Below are 17,622 nucleotides of genomic sequence, written 5' to 3' on the forward strand. Positions count from 1 at the left end.
TAGAAAAAAAGTCACTATAACATCTAATTTTACATGTTTGCGTTCTTGCGTTCGCGTGCACATGTGCTATTTGCTTTGTTTTTATTAAGTAGAACTATGTGCATACCATACATATAAAGCTACGGCCACACAATATCGGCAAGTCCTATACCATGAGTACGCTTTTTCTCGCCAAGAACTGCTCTTTGCACAAGATAAATTGCTTCGGTCGCAATAGTTTCTTCCGAAGCTCATTTTCACAAAAACAGAGCCAGTTCTGCGCTTCTATTCCAATATGTTCACAAATTCGTAATAGCAGGTTTCTGACAAGGTTTAAAATTATCCATAAACTTCGTTGAAAAAAGTTAAAACAGATCACTTATTGCTGAATGTTTTAGTGGTTCAACCTCCCGCATGCACGCTTAGGCAAAGGCTCCATTGTAGAGAAAAGTTTCTCCGGCATAGTTGTGGGACTTGTGCATTAAGTGACAGTTAAAAACAGTATTCCCTACAACTCTCTCAATTATGCCTTAAGTAGTCTCGCTGTCACAAAATGGAGCACAGCTTTCGGCAACAATTAGCTCGTCCAAAGAACGCCGGCTTCCCGGATTCAACTTTATCGTGGGTCTCCTTTAGGGCTGCTAAAAATGATTGAATCTGCCCGCATCTGGACTTCAAGTCCCACCACTATGCCGAAGAAACTAGCAGTAAACCCATACGGTTCATGTGCTCTCACATAAGCTTGAAAAGATTGCCAAGGGTTTGTACGTAATCCGCCTTTTCTCACGGCGCGACGGCTCATGCGCCCTGACCTAGCGCATTAGTTCGCAAAACGTTTCGGAAGGGTCGGGCGCGCCGCCGCGTGGCCCGATCTCTTGGGATAATGCCACGAAAAAAAAAAAAGCGCTCACACGCAAACTGCTCCAAACACGCGTGCCGTGTCCCGGCGTGTACCACGTTCAAACTCCACTGGTAGCTCGACGTCGGTGCTGTACCGATAACATGCGTAGCGTGAGACTGCAAATCCACATCAATATGAAAAGCGGCCAGGGCTTCGTCCGGACTACTAAGTGGTCCGGACTGCCCCATGAGCCACGAAGTTGCCGCCTTTCATTGGGGGCTAGCACATTTGACGAAAAACCCCTGCGTTACACTTGCGCGACACTTAAAACATCACGTTGCTGACGTAGTCTTCTTGCAGCGTCGGCCTTCACTTGCTTGTGGTGGCAGCGTGGGCCTGAGTTCACGTACTTGTTTAAAGCGCGTTAGCATTGGGTTGATACGCGACCGACAAGGCGCTTATGCCAACGATTGGCCGACTATCCAGCGCAGTGTATTGCTGAGACCATTTTATCATACCGGGCCGATAACGATGCAAGCGACGAGCGGGAGTTGTCGTACTGCGACGGGCTTTCTTGTCGCCGCCACCAACAAAATCAGTGTGCCGAACAACCCACGACCTTTGGTTGGAGTTGAACCCAGGAACATTGGTGGGAATCGCAGCCACGACCTTTGATTTTAATAAGGGCAAAGTTATTTAAGGCACTCGAATCCACCACCTTTGCTGGGAGTCGATCCGTCGACCTTCAGTGGGACCAAAATCCAATGACACCAAAATTGATGGTGCCACCATTGGTGGTCAAACCCACAGCCATTGGTGGGTGTCCAACTCACGACCTTCGGTGTTAATTATGGCCAAGTTAATTAAGGCACAGTTAATTAAGATAGAGTTAACTAAGGTACTCGAACTGTCTACCTTTCATGGGAGACGAACCCACAACTTTTCGTGTTAATTAAGGCAGAATAAATTAAAATAGAGTTAACTAAGACGCTTGTACCCACGACCTTTGGTGGGAGTCGAACCCACTACCTTTGGTGTTAATTAGGGCAATGCTAATTAAGATGGAGTTAATTAAGGCATTCGAACCCACGACGTTTGCTGTAAATTAGGGTAACGTGAATTAAGCCTCCAAAACAACTAGACCCAAGCCTTCAAAACCCACGACCTTTGGTGGGAGAAAACAACAGGAAGTAACAACGCATTCGAACGAAAATGTCAAGTTATGTAATGAATGTCTCGTGAGCGCACAGGCTTTCGCCTTCATCCTCTTTAGCGTATGCTAAAGTAACTTTGGTTTTTCTTTTCGAGTATGTGGAGCTATTTTGCGGGGACCCTGGCTGAGCTCACGGCAGCATGATGTTTTGAATGCGGGGATGTCGTTCACGGCAATGGACATCATTTGGGAGGGTCTTTTTTTCAGACATGGCTTTAAATATTGAAACAACGCTACGAGCAGCAACTTAAATGTCCGTGGCCTGGGTGCTAGAAGGCGCCTGTGTCAACAAAACCGCCTACTGCTAGATAACGACTTGCACTTGGTAGCAGTCCAACAAAGAAAAATCAAGAGCCAGAAAGAGACGGACCGAATGGTGTCCAGTTTTCGTGCCCATTGCGATGTATGTGTGTGTCATGCGGTTGGTAGTTCAGATGGTTGCGCTCTGTTCATACGCAATAACTTGGGTATATGCGTACAGATGGTCGAATCGTGCCAAAGTGGACGCCTTCTGGTTTTTGAATTGAATTTTTTTTTCTGGTTTAGCTTACCGCGTCATTTGTGCGTACGCACTAAACGTCGAAAGAAAGCGTTGATCCGTTTTTGATCGCTTCAAAACGTACTTAAACTGTGCAAAAGTGGTATTACTCATAGGCGACATTAACTGTGTTTGTGCAGCTGAGGATCGCTCGAAGAACTCAAGAGTGCGCGACAAAAGCGCTGAGTTGCTGTCTGAAATAGTGCATGTTAACAGCTTAGAAGACGTTGGCAACGTTTTTTCCAATGGCACTCGCCCTCAGTACACTCATTTCCTGCGTGACAGTCAGGCCAGACTAGATGGAGTTTATATGACAACTGAATTAATCCATTTGTGCACCGAGTATGAGCTCAAACCCGTTCAATTTGGTGACCACTGATTGGCAACTGCCGCGTTTGGCAGGAGGCAGGGAAGAAAGCCGACTGAGCTGAAACTTGTGGGAGCTTAATGTGAAGCTGCGTGAGGAAGAAGACATTGTTAGTGCAGTAACGGCAGAACTGAAGAAGCTATACGCACGGCGTAGCCAACCAGCCTGGCCGTAGAATGGGAATAATTTAGGTAGAGGGTTAAAATAACAGCGATGAAAAAAAGTAGCCTCCTTAAGTATAAGCAGAACTAAACTGAAGGAAAACTGCGCGAGCTGCTAGAATTCTTGATTGGTGTGAAAAGCATCCAGCCGGGAATTAGAAGACGTTAAAAATCAACTGGAGGAAATCGATGCGGAGAAGTACAAAGCTGCGATTATACCTGTTCCGAAGAACTACAAAGAGAAAGCTGACGTTTTTGCTCGCCTTGGCGCTGACATGCATCCCGAAAGTGAGAGCGCCAAACATATTTCAGAACTCTAAGGATGCAATCCGCAATCACTCTAGGGCAATCCAGAAGAATCCCCACCAAACCTGTGTGATCTATGGATTTACCCGCGAGGAAGCGACGCTGTTGCACCGCATCAGAACCGACTCCGCGTACACCCCCACTTGGTTTTAAGACGAAAGCTTTAGGTGTCTCTTGCTGGTGGTGGCAGCGCGTGCCTGACTTCACGTACTCGTTCAAGACGCAGTAACACAGCGCATGGGTCGATACGAGACCAAGAAATGAAGCAGACGCCAATGATTGGCCGTCAATTTATCAGAGTGTGTCGCTGAGACCATCTTATCTACCAGGCTGACGTCGACGCAACCGATGAGCTCTAGTTGTTGGGTGACATGCTTTCGCCTCAACGGCGCCGCGAAAATCAGCGTGCCGACCATCGCTCAACCTATCCGCGCGATCGGCCGCCACACTGACAACGTGATTGCCGCAGCGCCTTCGCTTGCATATATAATTATTCACGCTCAAATTAAGTCTAAACATGCTTTCTAAGTTCTAATGCAGAAACTTCTGCCCTCTCAGGTGGTACACATGGATGTTGAGCCCATGTTGATCCTGTTAAACAAAGTTTAGGCCTAGCGAAGTCGTTGAGTTCGTGCACCCGTTATCGGCGGACCTGAAGTGATACGTGAAAAATAGTTAGAACGAAGGAAACTTATTTATAATTCAGTTCTGGCCTTAGCAATTTGAAATCAATTGCTCTTCCCTTCGCATGGCGCGCACACAACAACCGGGATGCGGCGACACAAAGCTAACTGCGCCAACACCTGTACGTCCCCATTACCGAAGGCTGCCAGTCGCATCCGGTACGTAGATTGGTGGGTGTTTTCGTGCTGTTATGCTGACACATTTATTAATTCCAGAGATACACTGTTTACCTCTACGTGAAGCGGGAAGCAAGAGATGGGGCACTCTGCACAGCAGCATAAACATCCGCCTCGCTCAGTTACCAAAGGTGTCAGCGATGGCATCCTCGTTTCCGCGATAGAACAACTTGGCCGATAAATGACTTCCAATTCGAGCATAGTTCTTTCTAGTAATACGTTATGGAACTCGCAAAGTGTAAGTATGATGAAGTTAGAGAGAAACATGCTTTAATGAGATTATGGAGATGTTATCCTGGCGTTCGCCGGATATACTATACTCCAGGTGCTGCGTGATGATTATGACATATACAGTGATAAACATTTCACAGTAGATACAATCACACACACGCATATATATATATATATATATATATATATATATATATATATATATATATATATATATTACACTATTTACAAAGTTTCGCTAAGGCTCGCGGCCCGCAAGAACGTTAGCAGAGCTTTCGTGGCGCGTACGCGCAGGTCGTGCTTTGCCATGGGCCGATAATATGCGCATTTCCATGCTCGAGTCCTGTTAAAGCGAAGCTTTCTATGTCTCACTGATTCGTCCGTGAGCGCCGAAAACGCACTGCAGGAAAGCCAACTTACACAGTTGAACTATCGGCGCATCCGCGCACACGATAGAACAATCTGCGTATCAGCGCACACAATCGTAGAACACTACAGTTTAGATTCGCAGTTGCACCGATAAGGACAATGGGAACTGCAACGGCACGCTACCCAGACGAACTGTATATATCTGCATTGCATTACGCGTGTCACGCAATGCATTCCCGGCCGTCACCATGGGTAGACCACGAGTGCCACGCACGGCAGAAGGATCGCACTCATGCTTACGCGAACGTAAGGTCAGCGCGATCATGCCCGCAAGGCCGATCCCGTGCATCGGCAACGGCATGCAGTCCATGAAAGTGTGATTGTGTGCGTATAATCAACGGCTACGTGATCTAAAATAAAGGCTATGCATCTTAAGGAAATGTGTCTTCATTCAACTACAACGTTAAAAAATGCAATCCCAAACAAGCAATTAAATCGCAGATGCATCGCATAGGGTCGCTCAGCATTTTTTTGGGTTCCTTGGGTGGTTGTTGGCTTTGGACTTTGATTCAGTTTGCATGAGCGAAATCTTCGCGTTGAACCATCTTTCCTTAACAAATGGGCTTTGATTTTTTAAGGTGTAATGTCGCCTTCAAAGAATGTCTCTCTGGCGCGTAGCGGCAGCAGTCACACAGAATATGTTGCAGGCCTTCAGCGGCGTTACATTGAAAGCACACTGTCGAGTCAGTCAGTTGTATCTTGCACTTGAAGTAGTTAGTATAGGCGACGCTTAGTCTGAGGTGGTGTAGGCATTTTTGGTCTTGTCTATTGAGGCCTCGTAGGCATGTAGAAGTCACACGATGGATCAATTTTGTGTAGGGGTCCGTACTGGTGAACTGCATCTGTCCAGAGGCATCCCTGGAAACGCCAAGCGTGTGCAGATGGAGTTAAAGAAAAGCAAGAACCAGTACTAACATCGCGTAATATGTGTCTCTGGTTCTGAGTAGCCAATGTTCAAGGGGCTCGTTCCCTCTTATTGAGTTGTCTCAGGGTGCAACTAGGGGTCGGATATTATTATTCTTATTTGAATAACGATTATTCGCTCAATATTTTAGCCTTTATTGATTAATCGATTTCTATGCAGGGTGTTTCATTTAATAATTGATTATTCAAAAATTTTTGCCACGCACTTTTAAAAAGGTTCAAACACAGTTATCTTCATTTTTATGATCCTATTTGAATGCTTGAGAGGTGGAACTAAGTTTGAAAAATAAGTGTAGACACGTTTGATGAAGAATAATCTTTAACTTCTTAACGACTACATAAAGTTTACACTGGTGGCTTTTCAAAAGATGAACAATATATGTTATAAAATGGCACTTATTGTAGAATAAAATAACATACATGACACTAGTGAATTCCTGTACCACAGACAAACGGCCACCACTCGTGCGCCGTGATTGCAGTACGATCTCAAAACTTTCGCGCCACTCCTGTCAAACTCGAAAACAATTAATCGAACAGGCCTAATCGATTAAGTCGAATAAACGAACTGTGGATATCGATGAGAATTATTCGTTTTGCCGGATACATTTCAAAGATTCATCCATTATACATTCATTGATATTACCAACGTTAGGTGGAACAACGCGGCACATATGTGCAGATATGCATGTTCTGCTACGTTTTAAACAAGAAATAAAAAAATGGCAAAAGTTAAAGGTGAAGTCCAATTAAAATATGCAGAAACTTACAGTATACAGAGTGGAAACGGAAATTACTGGTTAAAGGTTTTACACCACATGCTCTTTTCTACAGGACGACGGAATCGTCAATTGGCTGGGATGTTTGGGTCAAACCGACACCTTCTTTGAATCACCACATAACCAGCAGGCGAGAATAGTTGCTCGGGCGTTATAGATTTGCTGGAATCGACATGAACTCCATCGCAATGTCAAAATTCAGGCTTCAAAACGGCGCGCATGCTGTGACACGTCTTTAGAGGGCTGGGAGTGGCACGACGATCAACGACTGGCTTGCTATAGTACGCCTTGAATAGCGAGCGCATTTCAAGCCTCCGGCTACGGGTGGCGTGGGTGGTGTGAGGGAAGAGAGTGGGGGCGTTCGGCACGGCATCACTCGGGACTAGGAAAATAGTCGACAGTCGCTCTACCACAGACAAATGGTCACCGCTCGTGCGCCGTGATTCCAGTACGATCTCAAAATTTTCGCGCCACTCCTGTCAAACTCGAAAACAATTAATCAAACAGGCCTAATCGATTAAGTCGAATAAACGAACGGTGGATATCGATGAGAATTATTCGTTTTGCCCGACACATTTCAACGATTAAGCCATTATACATTCATTGATATTACCAACGTTAGGTGGAACAACGCGGCACATATGCGCAGATATGCATGTTTTGCTACGTTTTGACATTATTTCATATGAGCGATGCGCCGTTTATACAATATTAGATGCTAACAATGATCTGTGGCTGTAGCTGCTGATGCAAACCAATGCGCCACTTAGATAAATCTTACGCAGAAGGCTGCGCCTGAAGGCTTCTTGAATATGCCAAATGTCTAAAGAATTTTTAAATGGAATACAAACCATGTGCAGAAATAAGCGGCAACAAATTACTTAGCAGCCGCGCGTTGGCACACGGAGCTCAGTGTGCCTTCAGCGGCCGCACTGTAAGCACAGCAGCACAGTCAGGCCTCTCACCCAGTAGTCGGTGAGTGCTACGTGGCTTCCAGGAAGGACATGCTGCCCCCGATGAAGCCAATAATAAATCATCGCGATCCACGAAACGGACAACCGACGCATACTCCATTTGCACGCAGGTACACAAATCAACCGGCGAAAGCCCTGGCACCTTTCCAAAACGTTTCCAGCAGCGTACGGCCGAGGGCAACACAGGAAAATAAAAAAAAAAGAAAAGCCGGATCTAAGCGAAAAAATAAAAACATTTGGTAATCACGGGTTCTGCTGCGCGTCTCTCAGTGCGATGCACCGTTTTGTCTTGCCAGATCTCCGAAACTTGGCTTACACCACTTTAACCAGTGTTTTACATTCCCGACTATCGGGCACATCTTTCTGTGCCTTTCAGATGTCTAAAGACATCTGCGTGCTACAATGCCATTACAAGGTATACGTGGCAGCTTTATGAACTTCCTCACTTTTTGAATAACGAAGTTATTAAATGTCAAGACAATAACACTTTTTGAGGAAACTGGCAATTTGGTTATTATATGGCAGTACTATACATGAGTTCCTAGAGCTAATTTCCAGCACTTTCTCTAATTCTGATTTCTCTGCTCATTAACTTGTTTGTTCCTTGTAACGATCACTGTACTAGTAATTCTGGTTGAGCCGCTGGCCTAAAATACATTACAAGTATTTCGCCGCAAAGTCATGTCATGTGCGTAAATATAAGACACGACTGGTAGTATATTGATAATTCTTTAGAGAATATTTGCTTTTAGTTGGTAGGCACTATACCAACAGGCATAGTCAAGACACTTGGCTGTGACAATTAAGCGCAGAATGTACTACAGTCCAAAAACATTCATACCATCATTTAAACTAAGGCATTTGATTCCTACACATAAAACACTTCCTACACATAGCACTTCCTACACATAAAATGTTACATAGCTCGAGTGCCTGAATAATCTCTGATAACATGCAGTATCAAATTTATCCAATTTTTGTTCATGAAGTGCAGCAAGGAAAAAAATAATAATGGGGTTTTACCTGCCAAAACCAGTTTTGATTATGAGGCAGGCCGTAGTGGGGGACTCCGGAAATTTGGACCACCTGGGGTTCTTTAACGTGCACCTAAATCTAAGTATACACGGGTGTTTTCGCATTTCGCCCCCATCGAAATGCGGCCGCCGTGGCCGGGATTCGATCCCGCGACCTCGAATCCCGGCCACGGCGGCCGCATTTCGATGGGGGCAAGGACAACTGTGTGTTGTTAACGCTGGTATTATGACCGCCATTGTGGCGCACGAGAGAAATGCAGGACTAGCGGACGTCTGTTTCCTTGCTGCGCTAGATGACCTGCGGGTATGTTACGATGCCATGAAACACCATAGTTCTGGAAACCGCTCACTACTACGTTCACGTGGATTTACTCTGCACGACAGAAAATAGTATGGTTCCAAGGAAGCGCCACTATACTGCCTGTTTGCAAATGTTGCAGCCCTGTTCGTACATCTGAAATAGACAGAGAAAAGGTCATTGGTCCAAGTCTAATTGTAGTATTGTAACGTATTGCAGAAACTTCTTCCTCGCTCACCTGCTATCATCATCGTCATCGTCACTGTTGTTAAAAAAAAACGCCATGTTTCTTCATCGATCGCTCTTCCTCTGTGGTCTTTGGTGGGTTTCTACGAAATGGTGTCGTGAAACCAGGGAGCTGTATTATTCAACGACCGCACAGCACCCAGGGCCAATTGACGACGATCCCCGCATTGCTTCACCGGGAAGAGCGGAATCAACGCTTCCGACGGCCCTGATCCACCCACCGGCAATCGCCTGCTACAAGGAGGCCGAGATGACCATGAATAGGACATTTATGAGAATGACGGTAATCCTTATTTTCGACGATATCAACACGGCGCTCTGTGAGGCCACAACGGCTCAACTTCACCTCATGAGCAGCCGGCTCGAAATGCTTCAGGAGAAGCTTCGTTTTCTAGACGAAAAAATTGATGTACGGATTTCTGACGATGACATATACGAATAGCATACTATTCAGGCAGACTACATGAATAAATTGTTTAAACTCCGCCTTGCTATTCAGATTCTCTCGAGACAGAATGTAAACAGTGAAGACGTGTCACAGATCTCTGGAAGTGGAATGACCATCTTATTACTCTTGTGCCTTGAAGCGTTCCGAAAAAAATTAACCGGTAAAAGTTTGTAAGACCGAAGCTACCAGCCATGACTGCACTGAAGAAAGTAAAAGAAAGAACGGCCCATTGGCAGAAATATTAAATGGCATAGCAGTACCTACTGAAGACATTGGCGTGTGTAAAGCCGGTATCAATGTGGTTAGTGAAGTCTATGATAGAACCGAAGACAGCTATCAACTGATGTCATCACCTTGGACTTTAGAGACGCGTCGGAAGCGCAAGAATGAACAAGAAATTGCTCCTGTAGCCACAGGGATACCAAAAGAGCCTTTGTGCAATGTGCCAGACATGCGAACATTTCAAATAGCAACACGAGGTTCGACAACGTATCTGATGAACAGACCAAGAGTGCACGAAGACCTCATTTTTTTTCACCGAAGAGTCACGGTGTCGTCCAGTCAATGGCACGCATACTCATTGTACTGATGACCACGAAGGCGCATACATGAACCAAAGCGAAATGAATTCCCGCCAGTTGCGGTGCCGACAACAGGAGTCCTATCGTCACTGCGCAATCAACGTATATCCCGCTGTCAGGGCCAAGTGCTTAATTCTCAAAGAATCTTACGTGGAACAAACAACCAACGTCCGACTATTAAGACTACTACTGCCGCAGATATCCAGTGAAGCAAGAACAACGATCCACCAGAGACCGGATATCTGCCCAAAATCAAAGCGGTGCAAAGACAGAACAATTTGTCCGTTTCACCGAGTGCTTTGCCGCCGCTGCACATCTCTTCACGACGTTCACACCGTTTTCAAGGAAGATCAAGCAACGACCACAGAATACTAAGCGCCAGCTTCTGATGTTCAACGTCGAGCAATGTCGTCTAACACCACTACGTATGCACCGCAGAATTGACACCACGGAACAAAGTACAAGTGTACCTTCGGAAAGAACCCACGGACAGGGAACAGATCCTGGTGAATTCAGATCACAAGGCGAATTTACATGAACCATTGAACAACGCCGTCCGTGCGATGCTTCCTTTAGATTCTCTGGCCCACTGGAACTTCACGACTATTTTAAAATGGTGTAACCCGACCATCTCTTTGCCAAGTAGACGTAAATAACCCTTCATGTCTGGGCGGGGAGTGTGTACAAACTTGTTCCTCGCTCACCTGCTATCATCATCGTCATCATCACTGTTGTTCCATTAAAACGCCATGTTTGCTCATCGACCGCTTTTCTCGTGCGTTTCTTCGCGGGTTTCTACAAATGTATCCCTTGCGCCAGACAAGTGTATCCAGACACTTGCGCCAGTCTGCCATCTGATGCGCAATGAGCAAATGACTTGAATATCGCCTAGAACATTCCCCCAAATAATACTTAGTTCTTTGGGAATTATTAAATTCCAGAGGCTGCAGTATGTAATTTGTGTATTGGAGAAAGATGTTGTATTCTCGTGCACCCGTATATTCAAAGCTAATAAACGCAAGTTGCTTCCTGAGCTAGAATTCAAAATACATAAAAACCGGTTCTACGTACAGTCGAGTGTGAGGCGTAGCGCTCGTTACACATATTAGATTACAAATATATTTGCTTCTCTAGATAATATAGGAATTGTGCCAATCCAAGCATTGTAAAATAGTATGGTAGAATACAGTAATGGTATCAGAGTGCTGTACAAAACGAGAAAAACCGCCGTGCTGCAATGTTGGCTAGGAATGACGCCTACACAACGTAAATTCAATGTGTATGATCTTGCACTTTCCTGGGGAAAAGGACACGCTCTTCAAGCTTACTACAACCATAAGTCATTCATATACACATCTGTAGTATAACACGCTAAAGAAACTGAAATTCCCGATTCAGAGGAAAAAGAGACGAAAGAATAAACGGGGCAACAAATAGACAAAAGTAGTGGTACGAACTGTGACTTGGCCTGAGCTTCGGCAGTCTTGAATACAGCCACAATCACCATCACATATAGTCCACAGAGGATCGTCTGGTACTACGGAGTCGCGCCAGCACTATAAAACAATGACATTTTCCTCTCACACAACCCCAGCTGCAGTGATTTTTCACGACAGAGCAGCAGTGTCAGCAGGTGTCCGCTTTTCCAGGGGTAAATGAAACGTCTGGGTAGCTGCCTCGCTCTCACAATGAGAGCTGAAGAATAGACCTTACGACGTGCCGAAGAGAAAGTTGGCAACTATATGAACTTAAACGCGTGGAAGTCGTCGAGAAGGCCGTCGTCAAATTCGTGCGATGTGCCATTCAACAAGGCTGTTTGAGTGAAAGGCTGGCCGAGTAGAAATGCGGGTATTGAGCGCATTCCTGTGCGGAATCGACGAAAGTCTAAGCAATGAAAAAATGATATCTCAAACGTAAATTGCACCGTCGCCATCTACAGAAGTGCGCAAAAAAATAAACACGCGAAAAGGTATTGCGGCCGATGATATATAGAATGAAGACTAAGCGTAACAACACACAAAAAGCCTTAGAAGAAATAAAATGCCTCATTGTTTTCAAAAAAGTTACATAAAAATACTTTTGGTACTGCTAAAAAAGTGGTACGTCATATGGGGAACATTGACTTTAATTATACACCAGGAAACGCGTTTATCGCCGACACTGGGATTCGAGAAGCTAATAGTCATGAGCGTAAGTTATTAGAAGCGCTCGATATTTAGGCAGTCTAATGATAAAGGCTTCTTTACTGCGTATCTTCGAACCCGCACTAACACCAATTGCACACGAGATCCAGAAGCATTAAAACTACCGCAATTTTTCACACATTACAAACGTCCCTGAGGCATAACATTCCTACACTACCTAATAAATTAAAAAGAGTACGTTTAAATAGGAAACGGTTACGTTACGACGTGTTGAGACTGTTTTTTTTTCATCATAACGTATTACGTTTTTTACTTGCGTCCACTAAAATTTTGTGCAATTATAAATTCGGAATTAAAACTCTTGCCAAATTAGTGCTGAATGCTCTAACTTGCCTAATGAAATGATCAGGTGCTATTCTTCTCTCCAAAATAGTGAATATTCGTCTTTGTGAGCAAGGAGTGAATGATATTTGCGGTATTCCATCCTAATCATCAGCCTATTTTTATGTCCACTGCCGGATAAAAGCCTCTGCCAGCGATCTCCAATTACCCCTGTTTTGCGCTAGTTGATTCCAACTTTGCGCCAGCAAATTTCCTACTTTTGCCACCTCAACACATTTTCTGCTGTCTTTTTTTATTAGTTTTTGCGAAAGTGTTGCGCAAAATTGTGCAAACGTATGTTTTTTTTTTTCAAACGTGTATTGCTGTTTCGCTCTGTGCGAGTACGTTTTGTTGAATTTGCTTAAGCTGTGCCTATTGTAAGTAGTTACGTATCCGTACCTATTGTAAATAGTATCGTATCCGCTGCCGTGTAATGGACCGTGGTCTCGCGTGAAGCAATTATTACAGATGTTTTGTGCCAGAGGCTTTTCAGTATATTTACTGGTAAACAAATGGCCAAAGTCAGCTGTTGAGGTTCACAACCCCAACATTAGGGGTAAATGCGCTATTAGCCGCAGCGACAAAGAAAAATAAAAAATAAGAAAATCGTACGACACATTATTGGCTTTTGTAGCTCATTCTGAGCACCACTCCATTGCGCATCCCCCCCTCTCCACTTCTAAATGTAAGCATATAAATATAGAGTAGCGAATTTGTGCGCTTTACCGTTGCAAATGCATTTAGCAACACCGTTTGCTACGTGGAAGTGGATAGCTGGCCCAGCGTGCACTTGTCATGCGTTTCTATTTGACCTTTACCGATGTGAGTCATACTTGATGAAGCAGACGCGGATTGAATGCCAGCCGCAACATCGGAATTTATTATGCAGCACAAGGGGATAGGCGGATTATCTATGCATGTATGTGTCGTTAAATCACTGATGAAATCTAGCGATGCTAACTCATCCGCCGTTGCAAAACATTTTATACGTGTGCAGAGGATCAGGCGTTTATAACACGCTACTAGTGCAGTGAATAAGGTTTCGTGTCACTTTCTTGAATTAAAAATTTATTGTAACTAGTTCTTATTATCACCATACTGTTGTTTTAAACCGTTGTAGAATATTCTGCATGAAACCCAGCAGAGGTCATCACTAAAGAATAACATATGGCATTGATGACATTCATCCTAGAAATACGAACTCCTGTGCAGTGAAAATGCTTCCTTTTAGCAAATAATATTCCTGTGAAACTCAAGTTGTACCTTTTACTCATCAGTTCCATCACATCCTAGATCAATCATCCTGCGGTGACTCGGGTTTTTTTCATTGTGGTAAAGTTTTTAAGGTAGGTCAGAAAACATATTTTTAAACGACGCTTGCTGAATACCCACCCTTACTTGCTGAAACAGATTGAACATGTCCGTACTAATCGGTAACAAGTCGTTACCGCAAGCGGTCATAACCCTCCACTCAGTGAAGTTCAATCCGGTGTATCACAAGGGTCTGTGCTGGGACACGTATTATCTATACTAGCGTTCTTACATCTATAACATCCTCTAACATACACTTGTTCGCAGATGCTTTTGTTATTTTCCAGAAAATTGTTCATTGTGACGATCGTGGGACCATGATGTGAATAATATAGTTTATTGCTGCGGGAAGAGGCAATGGAATCAAATAATAACAAATGTAATGTAATGCACGTATCTCGCACCCATCTCAACCCTCGCACTTACCATACTAAGAATGTCTCCTTACATTTTATCATGTCGTTTAAATATTTTGGTGCGCATATCACAACCAACCTAACATGGACCTTTCATGTAGAGCACGTTATTAACATTGCTAGTATTTACGGCGTAAATGTTCCAAAGTACCATCTGGTTTAACATCTACTGTTCTCCAAGACGCTCTAAACTTGAATATACTTAATCAATATGGGATCTTAGTCGTGCTAACCTTTCTACTTTCCTTGAACTACTACCAATTAATAGTTCCTTTTATTACATCCTCTTAAACTATAATCGTACCGCCAGTATAACTTGAATGAAGGCTAACGTAGCAGTTGCTTCCCTAGCGAGCCGTCACAATCATGGAGGTAAAAATACTAGGAGGAAGCGTCACGTGTTTCCGCTAGCCTCGGCAAGCCAACCTCCTCTGAAGCCACCCCTCCCTCTCTCAGGGGCCGCGTGCGCGGTGCCTTTTGGGGCGGAATAGGCCCCCAAGGTTGCCGGAACATTCGTGATTGTTTGGTACGTGGTAACTTTTAGTGGCGCCTGCCGTCACAGGCTTGGAGGCCCGTATGCGGGTGGTGGCTTTCTGCTACTGCGCGTGTCGTTCTTCGCTTCAAATGCGATGCCTTGAAACGTGGAGCAAGACTGGGGCGTCTGACTCATGAAGACAGAAAATTTTCAAGGCGTCACTTGCGCTTACCACCGCGGTTAGTGGAGTTGCCAGCGATCGCGGATCGAAACCCGTCCAGACGCCCGAGTGTGGTCTATTTTTGCTACGTACTCAAGTTTCGTCAAATCAGCCGTTGTGCACCTTAAGCTGTGGTGCGTATTATCTTGCAAATTTTTCGTCCCGCTGTCTTGCACCTAGGAAGAAACGAGATGTTTTGAAGGACACTTTTTTGTCGCATTTTCGCTTAATAAAAGGCTCTGGTGGGCGTGTTTCATTTTGAGAGAAATAAATAGCATCAGCCTGCATTCTAAACGCCGAAGTGATCGCCGTTTATTAAGATTTACGTGTACTATTTTGCAAGATTGTGTGGTGCGACGACGCTGTTGAGACGCGCCTCGGAGATCCATTTTCGTTATATAATAAAGCAAATGGACGGGATTTGTGCATTATCTAGAGTTTATTCAGCTGTTTCCGAATGCGAGTATAGCCCCACAGCATAATTATGTCCTAGAATCAAACACTGCCAGGGGGACCCTTCTTCCTCTGCTAGTGTGAAACGGCATGAAAACTGAATACACAGCGGCAAGGGAAAAATGGCAGCATTCATTTGCACTTGTGGATTCATTGTGTTGCTGGTGTACTTGCACTATGGAAAGCGCATTTTTATGACAACAGTAATTGTTTCATTGTTTATTCAGTGTTTTGTGCACCTATAGAAGCCAGAAGATTTCACACAAATACAGAAGGAAGCCACATTTATAATTTAAATGAAGTACATTGCAAAGATAATACACAAATGAAAATTATAAACAGCAAGTAGGAAAACTCATTGTGCCACTGCTCTTCGGTATCAGTATTAGCATACTTGTATGCCACAGGGCATTTGTATAATAATGTTATACAAAGTAAACTATTTCACACGTAGTATTAATAAACCTTTAATAAAATGGACAATGGGATCAGCTGTCCTTGAGTGTAGCTGCAGTTTTGCTTACAATGCCTTGTATACAACGCCTTCAATACAGGGCTATAATTGTATAATATTTATAGCTGCGCTGTCCTCACAAATATCGAAAGGCTTCGGTGATTGTGCTTGTCAGAAAAGTAAGCAATACATATGCAGAAATCGAAAAAGAATAGTGGTAGTTCACAACGTCAAAGTTAGAAACAATTGATGTGAGGTCAGACCCACAAAGTAAGTATGTCAACATTAAAATACAATGTATTTTGCTGCAAGTAAAATGTACAACAAAGCTTATGTTGTATCACATACCTACAAAAAAGTTAGCACCGTCGAAGCTGAGCCAACACACCGCAAAATTAGGACGCGACGGCTCTATTACGTTGTGAACCTCAAATGAAAGAATATTTCACGGTATTTAAAACACTCATTGAGTGGTATACACCAAATGTTTGTGGTTACAGTGAATCTGGCATCATAAAAGGCTATTGTAAAGAAAGTGAACAGAGTGAGCACATTAAATTATTTAAATAGTAACACCAACGGTATTCCAGGTGGCAGTGGCAAATTTCCACAAAGGTCAGGTAAAAGACAAACAGGATAAACATTAAAAAACATTGTCATCTTCAAGCGTATACCTAGCTCACACATAATCCATTGAGAGCATTCACAGCATGTCCATGTCATCACACAGTTTGCTCTAGTGAAAGGTAGGCCAGCTAACCTACCGTCATTGTCCACACTGTTTAGCTTGGGCTGAACAGAACAATTGTTTCAGCATAATTTGCATGCAGGCGATTCAAGCTACAGCATTCAGCAAGACAACAAACATGTACTTGCAGAATTTACAATAAGGTATCACACTTTCCCTCTATAAAAGTTTGAAATCTGCATACAACGCTCTTGAACAATATATGCACTTTACAAAGTCACCCAAAAAACAAATAAATGCCTTAACATAAAACCTGGTGCGACAGCTGAAGTTGATGGATAAAGGAACTAACTGTGTCGGCCATCATGAACATAATTCACCCACGAGAAAACTTGTGTAGCAATTCTTCCAGTATTGCGAGCCGCAGGCACCCAAGCTCAGACACCCTGCCTGGGTCAGCAGAGTAACCATGATCCTGTAAAATTGCTTCTGTGAGTGGTTCACTGGCTGCAGGGATTCTCTGAGGAGCAGTGAGGTTAATTACATCGATGGAGTATGGTTTTTTTTTTTCAGAGGAGCGTACAAAGAGAATTTCGATGTGTTCCAATAGAAAGCAATTTCCGCAATCAATGTCCTTGACCTCATTATGAACTATCAGACGCTTCAATGCTGCTGCTAACTGCTTTGCTGTTGGGTTGTTATTGCAGCCCCCAAATGATTTTATTGCAGCAAAAAAGTAACTCAAGGTGGTCCTGACTGAGCTTGGAAGTCGCAAGATATGCCAATAGGCCATTTTCTGTAACCAAGTGGTTGTATAGACTGTTGTCTAAGCACACTACAAAGCGAATGTAGCCTGTCTTTGGTTGGTCCC

General features: G+C 43.9%; 1 protein-coding gene across 3 annotated transcripts in view; it reads right to left on the bottom strand.

Moving 5' to 3' along the window:
- Positions 1-17,622, bottom strand: part of LOC119459014 (glucoside xylosyltransferase 1-like) — a 276,245-nt gene that overhangs the window by 225,250 nt on the left and 33,373 nt on the right. The gene's annotated exons all lie outside the window — the stretch shown is intronic.

The sequence above is a fragment of the Dermacentor silvarum genome, chromosome 7, assembly GCF_013339745.2.
Source record: "Dermacentor silvarum isolate Dsil-2018 chromosome 7, BIME_Dsil_1.4, whole genome shotgun sequence".
Taxonomy (NCBI): domain Eukaryota; kingdom Metazoa; phylum Arthropoda; class Arachnida; order Ixodida; family Ixodidae; genus Dermacentor; species Dermacentor silvarum.